General features: G+C 43.6%; 1 long non-coding RNA gene across 1 annotated transcript in view; it reads left to right on the top strand.

The window, feature by feature from the left end:
* The window catches only part of LOC146350658 (uncharacterized), a 161,285-nt gene that overhangs the window by 47,819 nt on the left and 88,206 nt on the right, over positions 1-25,260 (top strand). Inside the window, exon 2 of the long non-coding RNA XR_014789348.1 lies at positions 13,271-13,309. This is a non-coding gene — a long non-coding RNA (uncharacterized LOC146350658). The remainder of the gene's footprint in view (positions 1-13,270; positions 13,310-25,260) is intronic.

Below are 25,260 nucleotides of genomic sequence, written 5' to 3'. Positions count from 1 at the left end.
TGTATTGTACTGGAAAAAGAAAAATCAAACTATTAATAGAACAACAAAACCTTTAAATACCCTGCTTAGAACTGAGCTGTGCTTTGCAGGTATGAAAGCTATTGCATTGGGGCTTACTCCTGAGTACACATGCATAGAACTGGGCTGTGGCTTGTATTCTTCTTGGGAAAATATCCACATCGGTATGAATTATATCTGGGTGGGACCACAGCCCATTCTGTCCTTGCCCCTGCCCCCTTTGCCCTTAGCCCCGCTCACTTTTGGAGTGTGGCTCCACAGATCCTTCCCAAATTGGAATTCAGCCCATGGGCTGAAACAAGATTTAGGCTTTTCGTCAGGGAGAAAAAAAGAGAAATGTCAAAAGTGTGAATGACTCAGTGGTCAGTCCAAGACAATCACAGTGTTCTGGAACAATATAGATGGGAAAACAAACTCTTCAGCATGGAAATATTGGGGAACTTGCTGAATCTTTTACAGTCTTGAAATGGCATATTTGGGAATCCCATTCCCCTTGCTGCTTTCAAAAAGTATAAGTGTGCCTTACTCCCACTGTGTTCCAAAAGGGTTTAAGTTGTATGCAACAATAGATTTATCAGTACAGAGACTGGGTTCACATATCACGATAAGCCATAGTGGTTCATAAGCCACTCACAGTAGCTTATAAACTACCATGGCTTATTGTGTAGCCTGTGAGCAGTTTTCCCCTACTGTGATGGCTTGGTAAGCCAAAATAAGCCACTCTGATAAGCCGTGGTCTGCAGTGAGGTTTATTTAAACTGACATGGCTTATGTCGTCTGGCGCTCCACAGTGGCTTAAAGAGTGGTTCAAAGATCCCCCACAGTGGTCAAAACCACTCTACCACCCTGCTCCAGCCAGGAGATCTCTGTTTCTGAGTTCTGCTAGCAGCCAGGGACAGCTCTACACCACCCCTGAACTGTGACTTGGTGTGAAAAAAAGAGCTCTTCTACATAACTCCAATCTCCCTATCTCTCAATCATGCAACAGCAAAATAGCAGTAGTGCGCTACCGTGACATCATGCCAAGCAAACAGACAGCTCCTCTGCATAACCCCAATTGCCCTATTTCCCAATCATACTACAACGAAATAGCGCTACTGTGCTACCATGACATAGTGCAAATTTAAAAAGTGAGCTGATCTATATAGCATCAAACCCTATCTCCCAAGTGCACAACTGCAAAATAGTCCTATCATGACATAGTGCAAAGTAAAAATATGGAGCTGTCAAAAGTGTGCAACTGCCAGTGGGGGAAAGGAAAGGAATGTGTGTGTGCGTGGGGGGAGGATGCAGGGTTTTGACAGAGCATTGGGTGCCTCCCTACTAGGGGAAACTGTGTATGAAGTTTTGTCCCGATCCTGCAAACTTCCAAGGGTTTATAGACACCACCTCTCTTTGGTGCAAACAGGGCTTTCACTCCTTTGGCCAGCTCAGAGAGAGGAACTGTGAGACGGGGACTGTTATCCAGAGCAAAGGAAGCTGGGATAACATCAGAGTAGAGCGGGAGGGCTGCAGAGGGAGGAGGGGTGCGGGTGGGGAAAATAAGCTATGCACAGTAGCTTATAAGCTACCATGGTTTAAGGTAATGTGCAAACTTGCCGATACTACCAGTGGACTGGTCATCAAAGTGCAAGTTACAAACTTGCCTAGTTGTATGAGGCAAGTAAGAAATGGTTTACAGGTGATTGGAAAGGGATCTTTTCTGAAAATTGGCTCTTCCTCTCCCCTCCCTTTTGAGACACAAATTACTAACATAGTTGTGAAGAGGTGCCTCTGGTATGCTTGGGATTGCTTGTACTCAGTCTCTCAGCATTTGTGTAATTTTAGAATGGCAGTGTCTAAATTAAGCTTGACTAGCAACCTGTTACTTCTTCACAATTATAGCGAAACAGCTATTAGGCTTGACTGATGGTTCTCTGTATGAACAGAGAATGTAAATGAATATTTGTCTTGAACACTGAGAACTAAAAAACATGACACTTTAAAGTGTATGTTAATTTCGGGGGGTCTAAGAAATATTCTTACTACCTATAAAAAGCTCTTAGATATGGAAAGGCAGAAGATAGCAATATGTTATGAAGAGGGGCAGATTAAAGGAGTTAGATGCCCTACACTAAGGGTGTGGGACTTTTTTTGGCCCAAGGACTGAACTCCCTTTTGGCTAACATTTTGGGAGGCACATTCCAGAAGTGGGTGACCCTCTGCAAAATGTAGGTAGGGCAAATGCAAAAGTGGGCAGGATCAAAGGCGTTACATCAGTCTGTAGCAGAGGAAGTGAAGGGAGGCGGGGCCACCATCAGCTCCATTGAGAAAGCAAGTGCATCAGGCTCCTCTTTCCAACTGTCATAAGAACATAAAAAGAGCCATGTTGGATCAGACCAAAGGTTCATCTAGTCCAGCATTGTGTTCACACAGTGGCCAATCAGCTGCCCATGGGAAATGTACAAGCAGGACATGAGTGCAACAGCACTCTCTCGCCCATATTCCCCAGTAACTGGTGTACAGAGGCATACAGCCTCTGATACTGAAGGCATCAGGACCAGTAGCCATGGTAGCCTTATCCTCCATGAATTTGTCCACTCCCCTTGTTAAAATAATCCCAATTGGTGGCCATCACTATATCTTGTGGTAGCAGATTCCATAATTTAATTATGGACTGTGACAAGAAATACTTCCTTTTATCTGTCCTGAATCAGCTTCATGGGATGACTCCGGGTTCTAGTATTATGAGAGAGGGAGAAAAATACTCTTCACTTTCTCCACACCATGCATAATTGTGTGCCTCTATCATGTCTCCCCTCACTCACCTTTTCTCTGAGCTTGAACAGCCTCACATGTTGTGACCTTTCCTCATAGGGAAGTTGCTCCAGCCCCTGAACCATTTTGGTTGCCTTTTTCTGAACCTTACATCAGGCTGTAGCAGAGGGAGAAAGAGAAGAGAAGTAGGACCACTTCATCACTTCAGCTGAGGGACCACACATGCACCACCACCCCAGTTCTCACACATAACATACACAGACGCATTCATACACCCACACACAGAGATGTAACACAGACCCATTCATTCATTCATTCATTCATTCATTCTCTCTCTCTCTTTCACACACAGGGACACACACACACACACACACACACACACACACAGGTTCCCTCTTCCCATGGAGCAGTTAGACTACAGGGATGGGCTGAGGAAAGGAGGCCTTGCAGGCCTTATTTGGCCTGTGGGGCAGAGGTTCCTCATCCCTGCCATACACTAAAGCATGGTTTGGATGTCATGGCATATTTTACTGTCTGCTCCTTGCCTTGATTTTTTGTTTGCTCCCTCCTCCTTTGTAAGCTCAATCCTCTCCCTCCTTGTTTGGGCAAACCATAGTTTTCCATTCCATCCGCATTGGCAAACTGTGGTTTGCATTTGTCCTCCAAACCAGACTTCAACCATGTTAAAAGAACAGGGAGCACCTCAGCTTGAGGGTGTCTGTAGCAGGAATGCCTTCTAGTGAGACATCTCCTTTTCTAAAGCCTTTCTCACCCCCAGCAGGAACCACCTTCTCTCACCCACACTGGGTTTTGCTGCCACCAGGACCTTTAAGGCTTAGGTCCAACCCTTTTACTCAGTCCTCTATCTGTGAGGACACACCGACTTTACTTATAACCTTGTACTGTTCCCTTTATACCTTCCTCTTACATAGCCAAGAGCAGAAGGCATAGGATTTGGTTAAACAAATAAACTTTATTAACTACAGCAAATAAGTTGTTGAATAATAAACAGATAACTCTTAATGGGTTTATCAATATATGTTATCTCATGCACAGTACTCTAGATTACATGCTCAAAACAATCCCCCCACAATTACCCCAGACCTTTCTCTTTCTCAGTTCTCAATCCTGCCTCTCACAAACCCTAGCTCTGATCTAACCCATCTCACATCAGATCTCCAGCCTATGTGAGTCTCTCAGCAAAGCACACAATTTATATAGCACACACACATACTTCACCACCCCTTCACTCACTCAGCCAATCATCGCACATATGCAAATCCACCATTCTTCCTGTCACACATCTCGCTCTCACACCAGAGATATTCACCATAAAGTACAGAGATATAATGAGAATCCAAAGTCATAACCATAGACTCATAACAGGAACACATTACTATACTTATAGATTATACAAATAGAGACGTGTAATGTCACAGTGTCCAAATATGTGAACCTGCCATCTGCCACAGTTTGGGTTTCAGTCTGGCTAGGTTTTGAGTCGGGGAGCAAAGCTTAATTTGTAGGAATAGAGAATATAAAATATTGAAAATTGTGAAACCTAAAAACTTGGTATAAGATAGCGTCTACCATATATTTGCTTATGCAAAGTCATCATAGCTTTGTGTTTTGTAATGCATCTTTAGATTGTAATCAGATTCATCTGGGATTTGTCTACTTTTAAAACTCTCTGTAAATTGCTTAGGAGGGTTTTTAAACATTTTGTAGTATATAGAGATTAATATCTCTAGGTTTATGATGATTAAACGTGTTTTGTTGCGCTTCCCATAATGCAAACATAAAAGCACAGCAAAAGAAAGAAGCATCAGTTGCACTATAGCACTTTACACCTGTTTGAAATGTGTGTAGGCTGAATGCATGGAGGAGGGAGCAAGACTGCACTTGCTGCACTCTGTATGTGAACAGAGCCTACATCTGTACAAGTTGTAGGGTCCCAGATTGTGCAGAGAACATATATATGTAGGCACTGTTCACACACAACTGTTGAATGTGTGGAGGACACTGGTCACAATTCCACTTCCTCCTTCTCCAAATGTTCAGCTTACATACCTTTTGAAAATCTGTAAAAAGCTATTGTGTTGAATTTTAATGGAATTTCTCTATCACCAGTTAGATCCAAGTGACTGTAAAGCTTACGAGGTGAAACCAAGTTCAGTCAAATTTTGGTGGACCCAAGGTGAATTTATATGAAGATACTCTGATGATGATTAACGTTGTTGTTGTTCCTAACATTGTTGTTATTATTATCCTCATTAATATTATTACTATTGTTATTATTAAGCATTTATGTAGTGGTTCAGAGTGCTTCACATGTATCATCTTGTAATTTTTACAAGAAAAATGGAGAACCTGTGACCCTCCAGATGTTCTTGAACTCCAACTCCCGTCACCCCAGCCAGCATGGCCAGTGGTCAGGGATGATTGGAGTTCTTGTCCAGCACATCTGGTGGGCCACCGGTGGGCCACCCCTGCTTTGCAACAGCCCTTTAAGATAGGTCATTATCTCCATACTGCACTGGCTACCTCGATATTTGAGGGAGTGCCTCTCCCTATATATGCCTGCCCGAGGACTGAGATCTGTTGGAGGGGCCCTCCTCTGCGACCCACCAGTGCAAGACATACACTGTGGTGGGACATGGGAGAGAGCCTTCTCTGCTGTGGCACGCTGTTTGTGGAATGCCCTCCCCTTGGAGGCCCAGTTGGTGCCGACATTGGTTTCATTTTGGCACCAAGTACAAACATGGCTTTTCAACAAAACCTTTGAGGGCTAAATGCATTCCCTACTGTTTTAACTGTTTTATTGTACTAGATTTTAATTGGTATTAGCTTGTTTAATGTTTAATATGTTTTTAGTTGTTTAAATTATTTATTGTTTTATACTGTTTAAATTGATTTTATCTGTGTGCTGCCCTGAGATCTTAATGATGTACGGTGGGATACAAGTGTTTTAAACAAATAAATACTGCAGAACCAGAACCAAACTCAGAGGCTTATGAGTATCCAATGCAGAGTGGGAGGCACATCATGCCTTGCACTCTGCATTTTAGCTAGACTAGCGGAGGCTTCGGGGAGAGGGAGGAAAGGAGGCTGGGGTGGCCATAGGATATGTGGCATGGTTGCCACCCCAGTCTCCTCCCCTCCCTGCCTCTGGGAATGCCCCCTTTTCCCTGTCTCTGCACTCCATTTTCTGAATATGGAGAGGCAGCTGGCGTAGTTCTCTCTGCGCTGACTATGAGGGACACAGGGAGGGGGTGAGGAGCCCTGCTTCCGACCTTGGAGCCAAGAAACCGAACAATCCTATGTCCCCAGACACTGCCTAGGGGCCATAGGATTGCTCTCTTAGTACATGTGTGGGTGAGGTGAGATTTGAACACTCTGTTACTACATTATGTTACATTGCACCTGTCATCCATTATACTTGCACTAATGAAATTAAATTTAGGCCAGTCTTGTAACTTGCCATGCAGTGAGTAGCCACCGCCCCAATTAATCACATGAGAGGGTAGGTGGAGCTTGCCAATGTGGCTGTGTGCGTTCTACAGAGAACTGCTGGTGAAGGTTTCCACAGAGCCGCACTATTTCTATAGCAGTACTCTGGTGGCTGCACCCTGGAAAAGGTGTCTGGGTCGGTTTGCATGATCACTGTAATTTACGATGGTGCATACCTGCAGCCATCGTAAACATTCAAGGGTGGGTGGTCACCATGGCTTGCCTTGTTGTGCGAACCTGCCAAGGGTGGGTTGTTGCTGTGGGTACCACCACCCACAACCACATGGGTTCTGGGTGGCTTGTTAACCACCATAGTTTATTTCTCGCTTCATGATTGTGCAAACCTGGTCTTTCTCTCTCACAAGCTTAAAGAACTAAAGCTGTACACAAATGCCGTCTGGAAATACTCCACCCTGTTTGTGGGTAGAGAAATTGAGGGGACAAATTCACCAAATTTCTCCAGGGGAGGAGAGATTCTCAACAGTTTCTCAGTTAAGGCTCACCCTTGGCAGGGGTTGTAGCACAGCCTCTTCCTTTTTTTGTAAGGGTTTTGGGGGTTTAAGTGGGAACAGAATCAACTGTGTTGGCAGCCAGGCCCCCATTTTGCATCCACAATCATGCACCTGTATGGAGGGTGGGCAGTGTTGCATCTAGCCCCAGGGAAGAGGTGAAATAGGTGCCAAAATCTGCCCTCCAATTGCTTGAAAGTTTTCTTCCCCCATAAAAAAAGGCTTCCATTTTTCTGCCTCATTCTTGGAGCTTGTTCTAATTTATTTTGGATTCATTTTAGTGGTGTTTTTGAGCTTACCTAATCACTGCAAGGTAGCCAACGGTGCTGTGTGTTTCATCTTTCTATTATACATCTCTCCATTGCTCTGCAGCCTCCCCTGTGCCTGCACTTCCAGATCTGAGAAAAGCCCTATGGGAGGAATTACCTCATGATGTCTTCCCCTGGGCTTTAACTGAAGTGCGGGAAGCCAAGGAGGCTACAAGCTGCCAGAGACTTGACTGTATAATGAAAGACAGGACACCCATACACACTCCTCGGTCAGATCATAAGTACGGTAAACACAGGGACCCAGGGGGTTTCTCCACAACAACGGAAGGAGAAGCGAATGGAGGACTTTTTTTTTCAAGGAATTGGCTTTGGTGCACTTTGGTCCATGCAGGGTTCCATGAGCGAGTATACCGCACCAGTATAAGTCGCTTCACAGAACATACTTCCAGGTGGGGTGGGGGGATTGGAGTAAAACATCAGACTGGCAGGGGCTGCTAAACCAATAAGAGAGTCTTCCCCACCCCCCACCCAAGCTCTCCTTTCTCCTTCCGCTGATACTCCCATAATGCAATGGATCGAAGCTTAACACTAATTACTTCTTTACACCAACAAAGCAAACCGTAAGGAAACACAGGTGCAGATCCTTTGTTACTCACTAAAATCCTGGGAGGTCTACTCCCATGAAATGGTCTTGCCAAGAATCAATCTCTTCCCCCCCCCCACTAATTACTTCCTTCCAACAAAGCAAACAGTAAAGACACGCAGCATGGATATTTATGGAACAAGCCTCATTGACCACAATGGGAGTTCGTTCTGAGGAGACACCTGCTTCCCCAAGCTGTGCCCAATTCTGCCAATTTCTTTTTTCTCCCCTCTAAAAGTGCTATCTCACCTTCTCACTAGTGCACACTTGTCCAGCAACACCTGCACCCCCTATCTCACTATGCCATTATCATGCATTTGCTCTATCGCCCAATTGTGTGATAGAGGCTTAGTGAAATGGAAGAAATCACCCATCCTGAAAGGAAGTACTTAAACAAATCACACCTACAAAAGCGTTTTGAATGTCACTGTGTCACTATCATGCATTTGTCCAGCAATATCTATACCCCTCATCTCACTATCTCACATTTGTCACCTATTCCTATACCCACTATCTCACTATTGCACAGTAGTGTGATAGTGAGAGAGCAAGATAGTGAGACAGAGAGTATAGATATTGCTGGACAAATGCACAATAGTGAGAGAATGAGATAGAGGGCATAGGTATTGCAGACAAAAGTGCTATTTTGCTTTAATGCTTTACTTTGTAAAAAAAAAAGTTACAGAGTGCCTGGAGCGCACCTATACTTTTGGGGGGATAGCCACCAGAATTTAGTGGTAGGCAAGGTGAAGTAAATGCCGTGAGGTAGCTCAGAACTCTGACAGCCAGCTGTGAAATGGCAGAAACATCGGGGAACCACAGTTGGGGAAAACATTGGGGAAACACCCCTTGACTGGGGTCAATGACATCATGGCCAAGTGAAAGACACACCGCTGGGCAGGGCTGTCATGCCAGAGTAAATGTGGAGATTGGTGCACACCACAACAGACGCGCAGACAAGCCAAATTAAGGAAAACAATCGGACTAAAAGTAGTCTCAGAAGAACCAGCTTTTCCACGATAAGCTCTGGGGTGGCTGCTGGATGGCCATGACATCATGTATCCCTAATGATCTCCAAATGCAGCCAGCTCAGAGTAAATCACTTGTGGAGACACCACCCCCACCCCCCGAATGCAACCCATGAGCATTGCTCTGGATTTTTCTCCTCTGAATTTCTTTTCAAAAGCAATTTATTTTCTGTCAAATTGAATGACAATGGTTGAAAAAAATGTGGGAGAAATTTTTGGCACAGCGCTATAAAGAACTAATAGCCTTTTAAACGTGGAAGGAAAAAAATAGGCTCGCCCTGCATGGTCCAGCCTGGAGAGAACAGCAGCACAGGTGAGACTTGCAGGAAGTCAACAACTGACCCTTAAATCATTTACAACACTAATACTTTAATCAGTGGCAAAAGCTACGGTAGTTTGTGAGTTATGGTTGAACTGAACACACAAAAGCTGGGAAATAATTTTTCCAACCATAATGCCAGCCCCCTTTTAAACCACAACGCAAAGGACTAGCACTTGTATGGCAAGTGACGAAGGGCAAGAGCCCATTGGGCTGCACATGTGACTGTTGAACCACAGAGCTCTGGCACTTATCAGTCAACAGCCTGAGTCCTCGGACCTGTGAGATATTATGCATGCCAAGTCAGAGTTGCCCCCTCATTTCATGTTGATCTGGGTGTCTGCTTCTGTAGCCTTCTCTGTACCTGAAGATCAAGCTGCCTATAGTCCTGTAGCAGTGAAGAGGTTATTAGCCTGAGCACTGGCTACCAGAGAGGAAATTGGGATACAGAGAGAAAGCCAGTGACCGCAGTACACGGGTTAACAGTGTGGCCCCCTTTGGGCTGCACCACCACTGCAGGGGTTAACGGCCCCTATAGCCTGTACCCCTTGTCCCTCTCCCTGTTTTTCCAAACTCTGCTAATCTTGTGCCATCAGCAGAAGCTGCTAGCACCATATAGTATTGTAGGGCCAATACTCATTGTAGTAGCTAAGAGGCTTCAAAATGTGTTGATACATTGTAGCTGAAAATGCATCCATAGCTAATTACAAGCCCCAACAAATGTATCCTCAGCCACTGGTCGCAGATGATCAACTATGAGCTGATACCATTTGTAGCTAATGACTGGAGCTGCCTGAAATTAACTTCTGCATTGGCATAGGCAGGTAGAAATGGGGTGGAAGCTGGGGGGGGGGATTGTTTGTCTTGCTGTGTTGCTTTAGCCCAACAGGGGCCAAACTGTTAACTTTTTGTTGTGCTGGACACTGCTCTTTCTGTCCAGTATGACATCCCAACTTCCTCTCTGCCAACCAACGCTCAAACTGTTATCCACTTCACTGTTGGCAGTGGCACAGGGCAGGGGGTGGTGGAAAAAATGAAATGGGATATGGGGCAGAGGCTATGGCTACCAAACTGTTAACCCCTGTACTGCTGGCTTTCCCTCAAGCATGAGGGGGCAGCCCTGACTTGGCATCCATAATATCTTACAGGTCCATGCACTCAGGCTGTTGACGTATAGGTCCCAGAGTGTTGTGGTTCAACAGTCATGTGTGCATCTCAATAGGCTCCTGGCTGTCATCAATCGCCACACATGTGCTGGTCCCTTTGCCCAAGGTACATTGTGGTTTGAAAGAGGGTTGGCTTTATGTTTGAAAAAATGATTTCCCAGCATTTGTGTGTTCAGTTCAACTATAACTCACAAAGCACTGTAGGTTTTGCCACTGATATAATGGCTTTTAACATGGGTTTTGTTAGGAAGGGTGTGGAGAGGTTAGGAAGGGTCTGGTGTTTATCAACACTGGAGTTGTAAAGTAATATTTTCCCACATTTAGAGCATGGGGCTACACCAGCCCACTCCCACATACAATGGGTTTGCACAGAAGAATACCATAAGCACAATAGATTTCCCTCTCCAAGGCATAGTTCATGCTGCGGGTGGGGGCCTGGAGGTGAGGGCTCATGCCTGGGGTGGGGGCTGATGATGGGGTGGAGGGTCTGGGGGAAAGTTTGGTTGGGGGCTCCAGGCTGGGGAGGGCAGTTGGAAGGGCAGTGGGGGGGGTCATGTCTAGGTCTCTGCAGTGGAGGCTCATGGCCAATCTAACTGGGTGTGTGTGTGGAAAGGGGAGGGTCATTGGAGGTGGAGCCAAGGGCACCTATTTTGCTATACACAAGCCATTTGCTACACAGTTCAACTCACCAACACAACACCCCCCCCCCGCAAACATTTGTCCAGAATAACAACACAGAGAAAGTAGTTTGTGGCAGAGCCTGCTTATTGAAAGCAGCGGGGGGAGGGGAGAGAAAGAAACCCATTTCACACACACCTACGCATGCTTACATGGGGGTAAGTCCCATTGAATTCAGTGAGACGTACTTCTCAGTAGACCTACATAGGATTGCTGTATAGAGCTCATCATTTAAAAGCACTTGGCACAAACAAGCAAATAATGCTAATGTGTATTCTATCACAATCATCATCATCACTTAAGTTGCAGCACCATAAATGGAAAAGGATTATATTAAGGATAGAACCCACCCACACCAAGCACTATATACAAAGACACACACGTACGAATTTCTCAGTTTGCAAATCCCCCCCCCCACACACACACAAACATACCAAGCCCAAATACATTGTCACACAACATGGCAGCACAGATTTGAATGCATTCCCCTTACCCCATTTAGTCAGTCACAACCCCATGGAAACAAAAAATGCAAATCAACCACCTTCTGCAGGGGCAGGACACAGCCCCTGTAATTCCCTCTCCCTGCCTTGTCTGATTGACCTGGCCCAAGCTGCTCTGCCATGGGGTTCTGTAGGGCCCCTTTAAATCCCCCCTGCTCTGGCTGCATACCACAACTCGGCGTGGACATCCCGAAGTCTCCAACCAACTTCCCGCAATACAGACAAATGGGATTTGGGGGGTGAAGCTCATATCTCCCCCAATCCTTGACCGACCTTGCTGGACTTTGACCTCACTGCTAGTTAACCCATTCTCTCCCAGCCTAGCAAATTTGGTAGCTTTCTATATATATATATTTCAGTAGACAGGCAGTTGGTCACACCTTTTCACTCTTTTTTCTTGAATTTTCACACTCAAAATATTTTCTCCATAGCCTATGCACTAGAAGAACTCCCCACGGACCTATGTGAATCCTTTTCCCCAATAACATTCCATAATAAACTTCGTTATGCATTATGTAGCTATCTACTGCAAAATTTGGGGCAGATTAGACAGGGGGGAGGTTAGCTATGCCCCCAAAACTGACTTTTTGCCCCTATGGAAAGATGCACAAAATAGTGTTCCCAACCAGAACTATGGGTGGCCCAGCCAGGCCACCCACAATTAGGAAAAGGTGTGAAAAGCATTGCAGAGCCATGGCTTGATCCTGTTCAGGAAACCTTTAGTTGGCAAAGCAAAATAAGGTTTCCTAGGAAACTACAGCCTCATTGTAGATCTACAAAAGCACAAAGGCTCAGCCCATCAAAGCTGGGTTGGCTATAGCCAGTCTCATTGTCAGACCAGACCTGTAGCTGAGGCTGCAAGATTGAGGAGTACATCTGTGTCACTCCTGTTCCATGTATTAGTTCAATCACTCCCTCTTCCCTGTGTTAGTTTTCTGGTATTGGAACAGAAACAGGAATGTTTGCAGTCCTGGAATTGTTTCACCAAGCACATAACTTTGAGGCCTAAGCACTGATGCATTTCAGCGAGGGATGCAACAGGGTAAAAAGCCTGTTGCATCTAGAGAAAAGATCAGAATCACAGTTGCAGTCTAAGGCAGTCAAATGGTGCAAGGGAAATCAACTGCATCCGGCATAAACATGTGCAGCCGTGAGGAAGCCTATGATTGGCTCTGTCAAATAAGCCAATGAATGAAAAAAAAAAGGAAAGATGTACTGGTCTTCTAATAGACAGACCATTGGTCCATCTAAGCCTAGGGCCATCTATTCTCAAGTGACAGAGGTTCTCCATGGTCTCAGGCACACGTCTTTGTCCAGGTCTTCTGTATATTATTACTACTACAATTTGATTATCAGGGTAAACAGGGGTTCCTGTTTTCATGTTTCTTGCTAGTTTGGGAATATTCCTCCCTCTCTCCCTTGCTTTATACCCCCTGTTTTAGGACTTATGCTGTTGAATGGGTTCTGAATCTATGCTCCCCGCCCCTTACGTTACCGTACCACAGCTAGCAGTTTTGCAGTGGGCTAGCACTTTGAGGAAAAGGTGGATTGGAAGCTTGTAGTAACTTGTTTGGGTAGGAGCCTATCCTTTTCCTCCAGGCCCTTCTCTAGGTTTCCATGCATTGTATCTAGGTGTGTGTGTGTGTGTGTGTGTGTGTGTGAGAGAGAGAGAGAGAGAGGGAGGGAGGGAGAGGGAGAGGGAGAGGGCAGGCGGGCAGGCGAGATTGCTCAGAGCTTCTTTAGACACCAGCTTTTCTGCTTGTTGCTCTTCTCCATTGTTAATCTTTACAAATGTATTTTTTTTCCAACAGTGAGATGTTTCTGTTTTAATTATTTGCTCTTCACCAGTGTTCTGTTTCTTTATTTTCAGGGTTATCAAAGACTCTACCCTCCTGGAAGCCCTAGAAAGGTAAGAGTAAGAAAATTGATGCTGGCTGTTACTTTCTTTAAGTATCACTATCTCCTTTTCTCTCTGCTCTTCTCAGCAACTGCCAGATAACCACAAAATAAAAACATTGGAATTCCTACTCTTGTTCTGTATTTGATAACAATGTAATGTGTGCTTTAAGTATAGAACAATCCCCCCCTACATTATTTATTTATTTATTTATTTGAGGTGTTTTTGGCCATGTTCTTCAGCTGTAAAGGGCTCCCAAAGCCACTTGTAAAGATTAATAATAAGACATTGGGCATGGTCCAGCGAAACACTGTTTGGCCCCACTGATCTTAGTGGGAGGAAGGAATGCTAAACAGCCATTAATATGAGTGGGACTGAAATGTGCTTAATTTTGGTTGGAACATATCCACTGTACTGTACTTCCATTGAATAAAAAGTAGAACTGCTTCCTCGTTGACTTGGATTTAAGAGACTTCTTTTCAAAATGTTGCTTCAAAAATTGGTGTATGTGTAGCAGCTGATCTGAATGAACTCAACATGTTGACCTTTTATGAGTATTGTATTAAAAAGGCTAATCCATAAGAATAACATTAGCAATGCTGTGCTGTATTTCTGCTTGGAATCCCACAAGTGCCATTTGATGTTCTTGATGCTTCAACTCTAGAAGAAAAAATGCACAAATGTTTTCATCTTTCCTTTCCATTGTTTTGGCTTTTAAAACTCTCTGGTGGATTGAGTTATTATTGACATGTAGGAGAATGTATGTATATGATTACTGATTTAGGCCAAGGAAGATACAAAATCTAATGCAAAAATAAACTTCAAAATCATCATCTTCAGTTGTTTTGATAATATCTTGATTGCAAACTATCATCACCCTGGGGTTATTTTTTTTTAAATTACCTTTTGAAAACCTGGCAGGACAGGCTTCCTTGTTCTGCATTCAGTGGCATGCAGAGGAGCCTTCTGTACAGGTAGACTGTTAGTTTAGAGAAGTAATTTTTTTATTTTGAAAAGGCTGGTATTGCCTTGCATGGTTCCTCATTCATAGCATGTGGATAATTAGAATTACAATGAAAGATATGCTGGGAATGGAAAATGAATCATTTCAAGGTTGCCAGATTGCCTTTTCCTTCATTCTTCCCGCTCTCTGTCTGTTCTCTCTCTCTCTCTCAGTCTCTCTCTCTCTCTCTCTCCCCGTCTTGCTGCAGGCACATGAACTAATTACAATGATTTTAGAAAGAGGCAACCAACAGGCAGCCTGTGGGCCAGATTTCATTGCATAGACAATTTTACCTGGTCTCTAGAGGCTCTGCCACATTTTAAGCAAGATGTAGCAAAACATTTGCCCAGAGCTTCGATTGGAAGAGAAAGAAGAAATCTCCTTATAAGAAAAGGAGATACTGCATACTTTATAATTTTACAGCTCTCTGAATTTGTATTTAATAGTGTCATGTTTGAATGCATGTGCTCCACAAATGAGGAAGCCTTTATTACTAGATGAAACCAACTTTAATAAGGCACCGGACACTCATGAGAAGATCGGTTTGTGTAGCAAAATACATCTTTGGCCCTCTGGACTACTGCTTGGAGAATAGAGTGGTCTCTGAGAATGCAGGATCTTGCCATCCCTAATTTAGGGAGTGCAATAAACCAAGCCAAAAACTGCAAACCCCTGCATTAAACCATGGTTTAGTGTTATCCCAGAGCCGGGGCACACTGCAATTCTTGCATGCAGTTCAATTAAATACATTCCACAATGCATATTTAAGAATAAGTGAATTACTACAAGTGTATTTAATCCCATGCCTGCTGATTTGGAAATAAATCTAGTTGAACTCAGTGGGATTGAAGTTTGAGTAGCATGAATAGAATTGAGAGTTCATGGCAATGTTAGAAAACCATTGGGGAAACATTGCAGTCTCACAGGACACTCTGATAAGGACCCTGATGTGGCCATTCTTGAACAAAAGAATTTCAAGGACAGATATCAACATGAAATTGTTGAAGTCCAGTTCATGAGGAGATTCAACTCCATTGCCTGTGGTTGATTACGGACAAAGATTGATTGTATTACATTTGTTAATCTGTTCACCATTGTAATGATGTCAGTGTTATTACCCAACAAAGTTTTGTGAAAGGCAACTTTTAAGGTAATTATCACAGTCTGTACTTTCTGCATTTCAGTTCCATTCTGCCCCCTGCCCCCATGTGAATATCAATCTTCCAATTTGAGGTTAACACTTCATCCATCTGATGAAATAAACAGTGTCCACAAAAGCTTATGTCAGAATAAACTTGTTAATCTTTAAGTTGCCACAAGATTTTTTTTTTTACTTGCAACAGAGTAACATGGCTACCCCTCTGAAAAGAACACTGGGCTATTTTCAACAATATCAGCCATGTGTTGCACTCTTCCCTCTATAAATTCTAGTTCAACACCTTCATCCTGACATTATGATGATGTGCTTTTTTGCCCTCATGGCCACAAGTCTGCCATTTGACACAGGGTCACCATTTTCAACTGCAGCTTCATGTTCTGTTGTAACTAGCACTTCAGTGAAAACACTTAAGGGCGCAATCCTATCAAGATAGGTGGCCGTCTCCGAACTCTGAGGCGACCGCCTATCCAAAGCAAGGCAGGAAAGGCACGGGGGGATTGTTCCCTCCACGCCTCTCCTGCCTTGCTATTTTTCACTAGACAGGCAGTGGCGGGGGGGCCCGACTGGGAGAGGAAGCTGCTGTACAACACATTGGATGTGTCGTATGCACAGCTCCACTCTCCCTGCCCCAGAACGCCCCTTTTCAGTCGCTCCACGCTTGTCTTCCGAGCACGGAGGACAGGGCTTCTCTGCACTGCCTTGGAGGCAGTGTGGACAAGGGGGGAGGTCAGTTTTTCGGGAACCGACCTCCAAGTGTGGGCTCTGAGGTTGGTTCCTGGAAATGCGTATATCCTATGGCCCTCTAGACCATGTCTAGTGGCCATAGGATTGCTCCCTAAGTGACATTAAAGACTCCTTTGTACTTTTTCCACCATTCTTTCTCATAACATCATGGTTTTATGTGCCTTTTTATTTGTGGTGGCATTTTATCTTGAGTTTAGTATTTGTGTTTTTTTATTATGTATTATAATTTTTACTGTAAGGCATGTTGTTGTTGTTGTTGTTGTTGTTGTTCAGTCGTTCAGTCGTGTCCGACTCTTCGTGACCCCATGGACAAGGTGATGTCTCTGCTTCTTACTATGCTGTCTAGGTTGGCCATAGCTTTCCTCCCAAGGAGCGAGCGTCTTTTAATTTCATGGCTACAGTCACCGTCTGCGGTGATCTTGGAACCCAAGAAAGTAAAATCTGTCACTGCTTCCATTTCTTCCCCTTCTATATGCCAGGAAGTGATAGGGCCAGATGCCATGATCTTAGTTTTTTTAATGTTGAGTTTCAAACCAGCTTTTGCACTCTCCTCTTTCACCCTCAACAAGAGGCTCTTGAGATCCTCTTCGCTTTCTGCCATTAGGGTGGTATCGTCTGCATATCGGAGGTTGTTGATAATTCTCCCAGCAATCTTAATTCCGACCTCTGATTCATCCAACCCGGCATTTCTCATGATGTACTCTGCATATAAGTTAAATAAGCAGGGTGACAATATGCAGCCTTGTCGTACTCCTTTCCCAATTTTGAACCACTCGGTTGTTCCATGTCTGGTTCTTACTGTTGCTTCTTGACCCTCGTACAGGTTTCTCAGGAGACAGGTAAGGTGGTCTGGTACTCCCATCACTTTTAGAATTTGCCACAGTTTGTTGTGATCCACACAATCAAAGGCTTTAGCGTAGTCAATGAAGCAGAAATAGACGTTTTTCTGGAATTCTCTTGCTTTCTCCATGATGCAGCGAATGTTGGCGATTTGATCTCTAGTTCCTCTGCCTCTTCGAAACCCAGCTTGTACTTCCGGTAGTTCTCGGTTCGCATACTGCTGAAGCCTAGCTTGTAGGATTTTGAGCATCACCTTGCTGGCATGTGAAATGAGCGCAATTGTGCGGTAGTTTGAACACTCTTTGGCGTTGCCCTTCTTTGGAATTGGAATGTAAACTGACCTTTTCCAGTCTTGTGGCCACTGTTGAGTGTTCCAGATTTGTTGGCATATTGAATGCAGCACTTTAACAGCATCATCTTTTAGGATTTTAAATAGCTCGGCTGGAATACTGTCATCTCCGCTAGCTTTGTTGTTACTAATGCTTCCTAAGGCCCACTTGACTTCACTCTCGAGGATGTCCGGCTCAAGTTCAGTGACCGCACTATCATGGCTATCAGGGACATTCAGATCTTTCCTGTATAGTTCTTCTGTGTATTCTTGCCACCTCTTCTTAATCTCATCTGCTTCTGTTAGGTCCCTGCCTTCTTTGTCCTTTATCATGCCCGTCTTTGCACAAAACGTTCCCTTGAGATCTCCAATTTTCTTGAAGAGATCTCTAGTCTTTCCCATTCTGTTGTTTTCCTCGATTTCTTTGCATTGTTCATTTAAGAAGGCCTTCTTGTCTCTCCTTGCTATTCTCTGGAACTCTGCATTCAGTTGGGTATATCTTCCCCTTTCTCCCTTGCTTTTCGCTTCCCTTCTTTCGTGAGCTACTTGTAAAGCCTCATCAGACAGCCACTTGGCTTTCTTGTATTTCTTTTTCTTTGGGACGGATTTCGTTGCTGCCTCCTGAACAATGTTACGGACCTCCGTCCATAGTTCCTCAGGCACTCTGTCTATCAGGTCTAATCCCTGAAATCTATTCCTCACCTCCACTGTATATTCATAAGGGATATGATTTAGGTCATACCTGAATGGTTTAGTGGTTTTCCCGACGTTCTTCAATTTAAGCCGAAATTTTGCAAGAAGCAGCTCATGATCTGAGCCACAGTCAGCTCCAGGTCTTGTTTTTACTGACTGTATGGAGCTTCTCCATCTTTGGCTGCAAAGGACATAATCAATCTGATTTCGATATTGACCATCTGGTGATGTCCATGTGTAGAGTCGCCTCTTGTGCTGTTGGAAAAGAGTGCTTGCTATGATCAGCATGTTCTCTTGGCAAAACTCTATTAGCTTTTGTCCTGCTTCATTTTGTACACCAAGGCCATACCTGCCTGTTATCCCGGTGATTTCTTGACTTCCTACTTTAGCATTCCAATCCCCTATGATGAAGAGGACATCTTTTTTTGGTGTTAGTTCTAGAAGGTGTTGCAGGTCTTCATAGAACCGATCAACCTCAGCTTCTTCGGCCTCAGTGGTTGGGGCATAGACTTGAATTACTGTGATGTTGAATGGTTTGCCTTGGATTCGTACTGAGATCATTCTATCATTTTTAAGATTGTACCCCAGTACTGCTTTTCCCACCCTTTTGTTGACTATGAGTGCTACTCCATTTCTTCTAAGGGATTCTTGCCCACAATAGTAGATATGATGGTCACCTGAATTAAATTCGCCCATGCCTGTCCATTTTAGTTCGCTGATTCCCAAGATGTCGATGTTCAATCTTGCCATCTCATGTTTGACCACCTCCAGCTTACCTTGATTCATTGATCTGACATTCCAGGTTCCTAAACAATATTGTTCTTTACAGCATTGGATTTTCTTTTCATGTTACTGTTCTATGAATGGAATGTTGGGGTAGGAATCCTCTATATAACTTACTGCAGTCTTGATTTCCCTGTGTCAGCTTCAGTGTTTATGAAACAGCTGTTTCACAAACTGGCTGGTGAATTCTAAGCATTGTTTTTCTCATGGCTTCAGCCCTGTACACAGCAGAAATGATTAATTTTGTTCTGGAAATGCGAAGCTGGCTGGGCTTTTCTCCAGACATCCATTATGTAATCAGTTTCTTATAGCTGTACGGTACCCTGCTAGTTCCAAAGAGGTGGGGTGAGGGAAATAAATGGATCTCAACTCAAACTGTGAGACTTTACTGAAATAGTCAGCTGAGGACGAGGAGAGTTCCCAGCCATAGATGAACTCAGTGCCATCAGCAAAGTCCAGAAATTGTTCAGCAGCAAGAAGCAGGAGGTTTAAAAATAGCTGACACTTTTAAGTTTCTAGTCAGTATTATCTCTAAACCATTCAGTTGAGCATGTCATAGGTGTGACTTTGTTCAAACTGTTTGGCACCCCTCCCCCCAAGCCTGAATGACATGAATTTGTGTATATTATGAATAGATGGGAAATCTGACTTTGAGATAATGCATTTTTGAAAAAAAATGTGTGGCATATGATCTAGAATGATAGTAGCAGGGTCTTTTTTTCCTTATATTTTTATGAGTTGCTTTATTTTTCTTATATTTTTATAAGTTGCTTTCATAGAATCAGAATAGTAGGGTTGGAAGGGGCCTATAAGACCATCGAGTCCAATCCCCTGCTCAATGCAGGAATCTAAGTCAAAGCATCCCTGACAGATGGCTGTCCAGCTTCATCTTGAATGCCTCCAGTGTGGGAGAGCCCACTACATCTCCAGGTAACGGGTTCCATTGTTGTATTGCTCTAACAGTCAGGAAGTTTTTCCTGATGTTTGGCCAGAATCTGGCTTCCTCTAACTTGACCCCATTATTAATCTCTGGGATGATGGAGAAGAGATCCTGGCCTTCCTCTCTGTGACAACCTTTCAAGTACCTGAAGAGCGCTATCATATCTCCCCTCAGTCTTCTCAAGGCTAAACATGCCCAGTTCTTTCAGTCTCTCCTCATAGGGCTTTGTTTCCAGTCCCCTGATCATCTTTGTTGCCCTCCTCTGAACCCTGTCCAGTTTGTCTGCTTCCTTCTTAAAGTGCGGTGCCCAGAACTGGACACAGTACTCCAGATGAGGCCTAACCAGTGCTGAGTAGAGGGTAACTAGTACTTCACATGATTTGGAAGCTATACTTCTATGAATGCAGCCCAAAATAGCATTTGTCTTTTTTGCAGCCACATCACATTGTTGCCTCATATTCAGCTTGAGATCTACAATTCCAAGATCCTTCTCGCTTGTAGTATTGTTGAGCCAAGTATCACAGAGACTGGAAATTTCTGCTATATGTGGTATTCTTGTCCATAGAGTTGGCTCAGTATTCTGATTAGAATGAGCTACAATTGAGGAAGTCCCTGGTTTGAATTTTGCCTCTGGCATGAGCTCACTGGATGGCCTTAAACTAACCATTCTCAGATGCAGACCCTTGTCTTATCTGCAATACAGGCATTGTAATATTGGCAGCATTCAAAATAGGGTGGGATGCTATGCTACTTCTTTTCAGGATGACATAATTGGGTTTCTCCAACAATCCCACTTCCTTTTTTCTGCCACTTCAGGCACTGAACACTGACCTACCTTGCAGGATTGTTGTAAGGATGACAACAACATAATATATGTGCAGTGCTTTCAACTCTATAAAGCTACAGAAATGTTTATTATTATTCTGACCCACAAATTATTATTTTAGGCTACTTTAATTTAGTCATTGCTGCAAAATTAATGCTAGGCCAATACTAGTGAGGTCCATTGATTAATTCAATAGATTAATGGTTCGGGGAAGTTTGAGAAGTAGCAAAAATTATTATATATGAACTATATATATAAAAAAGACAGTATGCTTATATGTGTAACTGTTCTGAACCTGTCTAATGCTTTGTTTTGTATGAATTGCACCATAGGGAATCAGACATTTCTTCTCAATACAAGATATGGAATACTGTGCATTTTATACATATTATTAATCTCCATATTATATTACTATGAATTTTGTATATAAAATTTCTGTAGCTAAAGGTCAGAGGGAATGACTATTATACCAATTTATCTGTGGTGTATAATATGCCTTGAGTTTGTGAAGGTGCTTTAGATATAAGAGTCAATAAACCCCAGTTATGGGGTATAGGAGAATTGTACCATACTGGAATTCGGAATGTTGAAGTTAGCAGTGAGTTCACATGGGCAAGTTGCTGCTTGTGAAAAATAGCAACATACAGTCAGGAACATGGCTACATATTCATGAATGGACCCATGGTTGTGATCTGAATCAAGAATAGGAATAAATCTACCCCCTAGGAAAGCAGTCCCTACTATTTGATTATATTTGTCTGGTGTTTTCCCATCACTAATGATGTTCCATTATGCTTGGTTGTATGTCAGTGAGTCTGCTTGCCTAGGAAATGTCTTAGCATCTTGGTTGGAAAAAATGAAGGATCTATTTTTCTGTTAATCCCCCCTCAAGAATCTTTGCCCCATGGAATTGGGATAGAATCTTTGGGCCTTAAGTACTTCAGAAACTTGAAATACCTTTCTGTATGAGAGAAGTCAGTATATAAAAGTTGCTTTAGAACTGTGCCTGCTCATTCTTATAAACCCTTGGATTCCATTGATTTTTGAGAGGTTAAACTGCTTAGTCATGCAGCATCACATCTCTTCCTGTTATGTACTGCACAATGAATCAGCAGAGGCAGAATAATGCCCCAGTGCTAATAACAATTCCAAAGGCTATTTTGTTTTATAAAGATCTAATTAACAAATGTAAATATTATTTCTCCATTTTGGCTCTTCTGTATGCTGACAGAATAAAGCAATTTGGTAAAGTAAATGGTTTTAAACATTAAAAGTTCCACAGTATGCCATCTGGATTAGTTTAAATTGGTTAGGTGACCATTTTTATTGTAATTCCTGCTCAGCTATTGTAATTTATTACTATCTACTTGAGCTACTTCCACAGTACTGTGAATGCTTTGCATGTTTAGCCTTTTCCCCAAATATCTGCATATGATTTGTACAGATTGTATATATTAAAAGTGCTGGTAAACACAGATTCAGAACCATGCATATATATATTTTTTGCTCCTCAGTTATTCAGTAGCTTCCATTCGGCCCAAAATGTAAATGCCAACCAATCTCAGCATTTCCCCCCACTTATTTTGTCTGCAAATGCTCATGCCGGTTTACCTGGCTTCTATATGGCAGATAGTTACTGAAGATAAACAATTGCCTAATTCATAGAAAAATGTTTTGTTCATTAAAATCGTAATATTTCTTCCAGGCATGATGCAATTTAAAGCAATGCACTATATAACAGGTAGGTAGGCCTGCAACAACTACCAGTGTGGTTTGGAAGATAAAATGCTGGATTTTGTCATTAGAGACTTGGATCCCGCTCAACTCATGCCCTCCTCTCTAAAATGTAAAATAGTAACTCTTCAGGTACATGCTACAAAAGCCAAAAGTGATGTACCTTTAACCTCCTACCCCCTAGCAACTCTGGCCCTGCACCATTTCAATATCATGGAACTCAAGCCTGCATCTCATGTGGTTCCTAGGCAGTCTCCCATCCAGGCACTGATCTGGTACTTCCAGGATACCAGTGGACAGATACCCATCCTCACCTGTTACTGGCAAGCATTGATAGTCTGAGATGCTCCCAGTACTTGTCAGCTCCATATGAGACCTACTTCTAGGTTTGTATACTCTTTGTTACTGTTGAGCAAAGCCCTGCTCTTCTGTGCTGAGGAAGGCAGTCTCGCTCTCCTCGTGGGTTCTAGCTTTGGTCCGAAGCCCGAATAATGAGGTGAAGCTGGCTGATTCAGAGGGGCTTCCTCTTGCTATGAAGCAGATCAGAACAGCACTGAGGTGCCCTGAACTGAAGCAGGTCACCTACAAGGCACCTCTGTCTGCCTTGTATATTCAGAGCTCTTCTTATGCCTTCTGAGCAGCCCAAACAGGCCATCTCCGAAATGTATCACCCTGTGAAAGATCATGTGGAGCAGGAGGAGGGAGGGGGAAGGGGAAGAGGAGATGGAGGTGCCAAATGTATCAATTTGAGAGAGATCCAGCCACCAGGAGGGATGGGGGAAGGGGAGAGGAGACAGAGGAGGGCGGGGGAGCTTTGCTGTGGGTCAGCCTCCATTTGCTCATTGTGAGAGAGGTGGTGTTACTGTAGAGGAGAGGACTAGAAGCTAGAGCATTGGTCTCCAAAGTGTGGTGCATGCACCCCAGGGGGAGCACAAAACAATCCATTGGGGTGCCCGAGACACCTGATAATCGAGCAGCCTCCTGCAGCCCTGACGAGATGCCATTGTGTGCAGTGATGGTGGTGGTGGCGGCAGCAGCAGCAGGATGGAACGGGAGCCAAAAGGAAAGCTCCAGGGCATTTCTCTCTCAGTTCCAGTCCTATCCTGCCTCTGCTGCGTCCACCAAGAGCAACTGTGCCACTCTCTGCCAGGTATGGCAGAGGAAGCCTTACCCTTCCCACTGTCCTTTGGCAGAATGAAGCCGAGAAGAAAGCACATGCTATGACAACTATATTAGTGTCCCCACCCCAGCTTTCTGTAATAAGTTTACCATTCATTCTTGTTGTGTCTTCATTTAAAAATCCAGAGCATTTCACTGTAGTTGCTTATCTCCCCCCCGGCGCGCGCGCACACACACACACACACACACACACACAGCTTTTCAATTCTCTCAACCATTAGTTTGCCCTTACTTTGATTCTGTCTGCCTGTCTGTCTGTCTCTCTTTATATTTATATATATAACATGTTCTTTTCCTTCCACTCCCCCTTCTCAATTTCTGCATTCCTTCCCTTCCCATTTTTGATCTCTTTTCCCTAGAAATAAATAAATAAATAAATAAATCCCCTTCACTTCTGATAGGATTATAGTTAGTACCCCACCCACCCTTTGCTTGTTCAGTCTTAGCTTTTCATTTGCTTGTGTGTGCATGTGCGTGCATGTGCTTGTGCTGTGTGGACAAGCAAACAGTGTGGGTCAAATGACTACACAGTCCACATTTCCAAAATCAGCAGGCAAAGCACTACACACATTAACAGCTATTATTTAAATAATATAATACTACACTGTGTGTTGTAAAGCAAGCAAGCCCAAAATGAGGCATCTTTGGGGTCTTGGCAGGGGCAGAGGTGGGCAAGGTGCTGCTGTGCCCTCCTGGCAGTGTTGCTGGGTTGTTTCCTGCCTCTGTCAGTCCAGCAGACAACTGTCTTTGGTCTTCGTTCAGTGTGCCCACCTGGCAGGGTGGCTGTCTTTGTATGCTTCCTGCCTACCAGCCAGTGTTTTCCCAGGCAATTCAGCCAAAGAGACCCTGAGGTTATTGACTGTGAATAGGAAAGTAGTATGATTTGCACTTCAAAGAAACCTACAGCAGAGTTTAGGGATAGTGACCTTCTCACTGCTTCAACACCTAATTTGATTATCCCTTTATGAACTTTGGTTTGAGTTTTGAGAACAGCACATTTTACCTGTGCCTTGCACAAAAACCCTAGGCCAAACTGTCTGAGATTTGGCAGGTGGGATGCCCTCCAGGGGGGCTGAGAGGAGCCCAGATTTCAAGCACTTCTGTAGAAACAACAAAAAGTTATACCTCTTTGCTTTGAGAGTTTTTGTGGGGAAAAAAATCAAATTTTACTTGCACCTAGCACAAAACCTAGTGGGCCAATCTGTCTGAGATTTGGCAGGTGGAAAGCCCTCCATGGGGGCTGAGGGATCCCCAAATTCCAGGTATTTATCATGAAAACTGAAACAGTTATGGCTGTTTGGGGTGTTTCCCCATTGACATGCATGGGAAAACACAAACAAGTGATCTGGACATCTGAATATCACTTCGGATCTGGATCCAAGTTGAAGCAGAGGGAGTCCGAAGCAGTGCGGGGCCACTGTGGAAGATCTGAAGAGGCATCCGAAGTGGAGCAGGGAGTCCATGCACAGCCTTACTTCTAGCTACTCTTATTTTCCTATCTGCAGAACCTACAACTTTTCCCCTTCTTGGAGGGATGCTTCTGCCCAAGATGAACTCTAAACCTTTGGAGTCATATTTATTTATTTATTTGCTCATTTGTATGTCACATTTTAGGATATAGTCCTCACAAGGTGGCTCACATAGTAAACATATAAAATATAAAATACACTATCAAAACAAATCCCACAAACAAATCAACAGTACAAAATTAATTAAGGCAGCAACTTTACTTAG

The sequence above is a fragment of the Heloderma suspectum genome, chromosome 3 (assembly GCF_057233095.1).
Source record: "Heloderma suspectum isolate Gila_16-S chromosome 3, 16-S_ref, whole genome shotgun sequence".
Lineage (NCBI taxonomy): Eukaryota > Metazoa > Chordata > Lepidosauria > Squamata > Helodermatidae > Heloderma > Heloderma suspectum.
The sequence above is the reverse complement of the archived record's forward strand: the minus strand, read 5'-3'. Positions and strand labels throughout refer to the sequence as shown.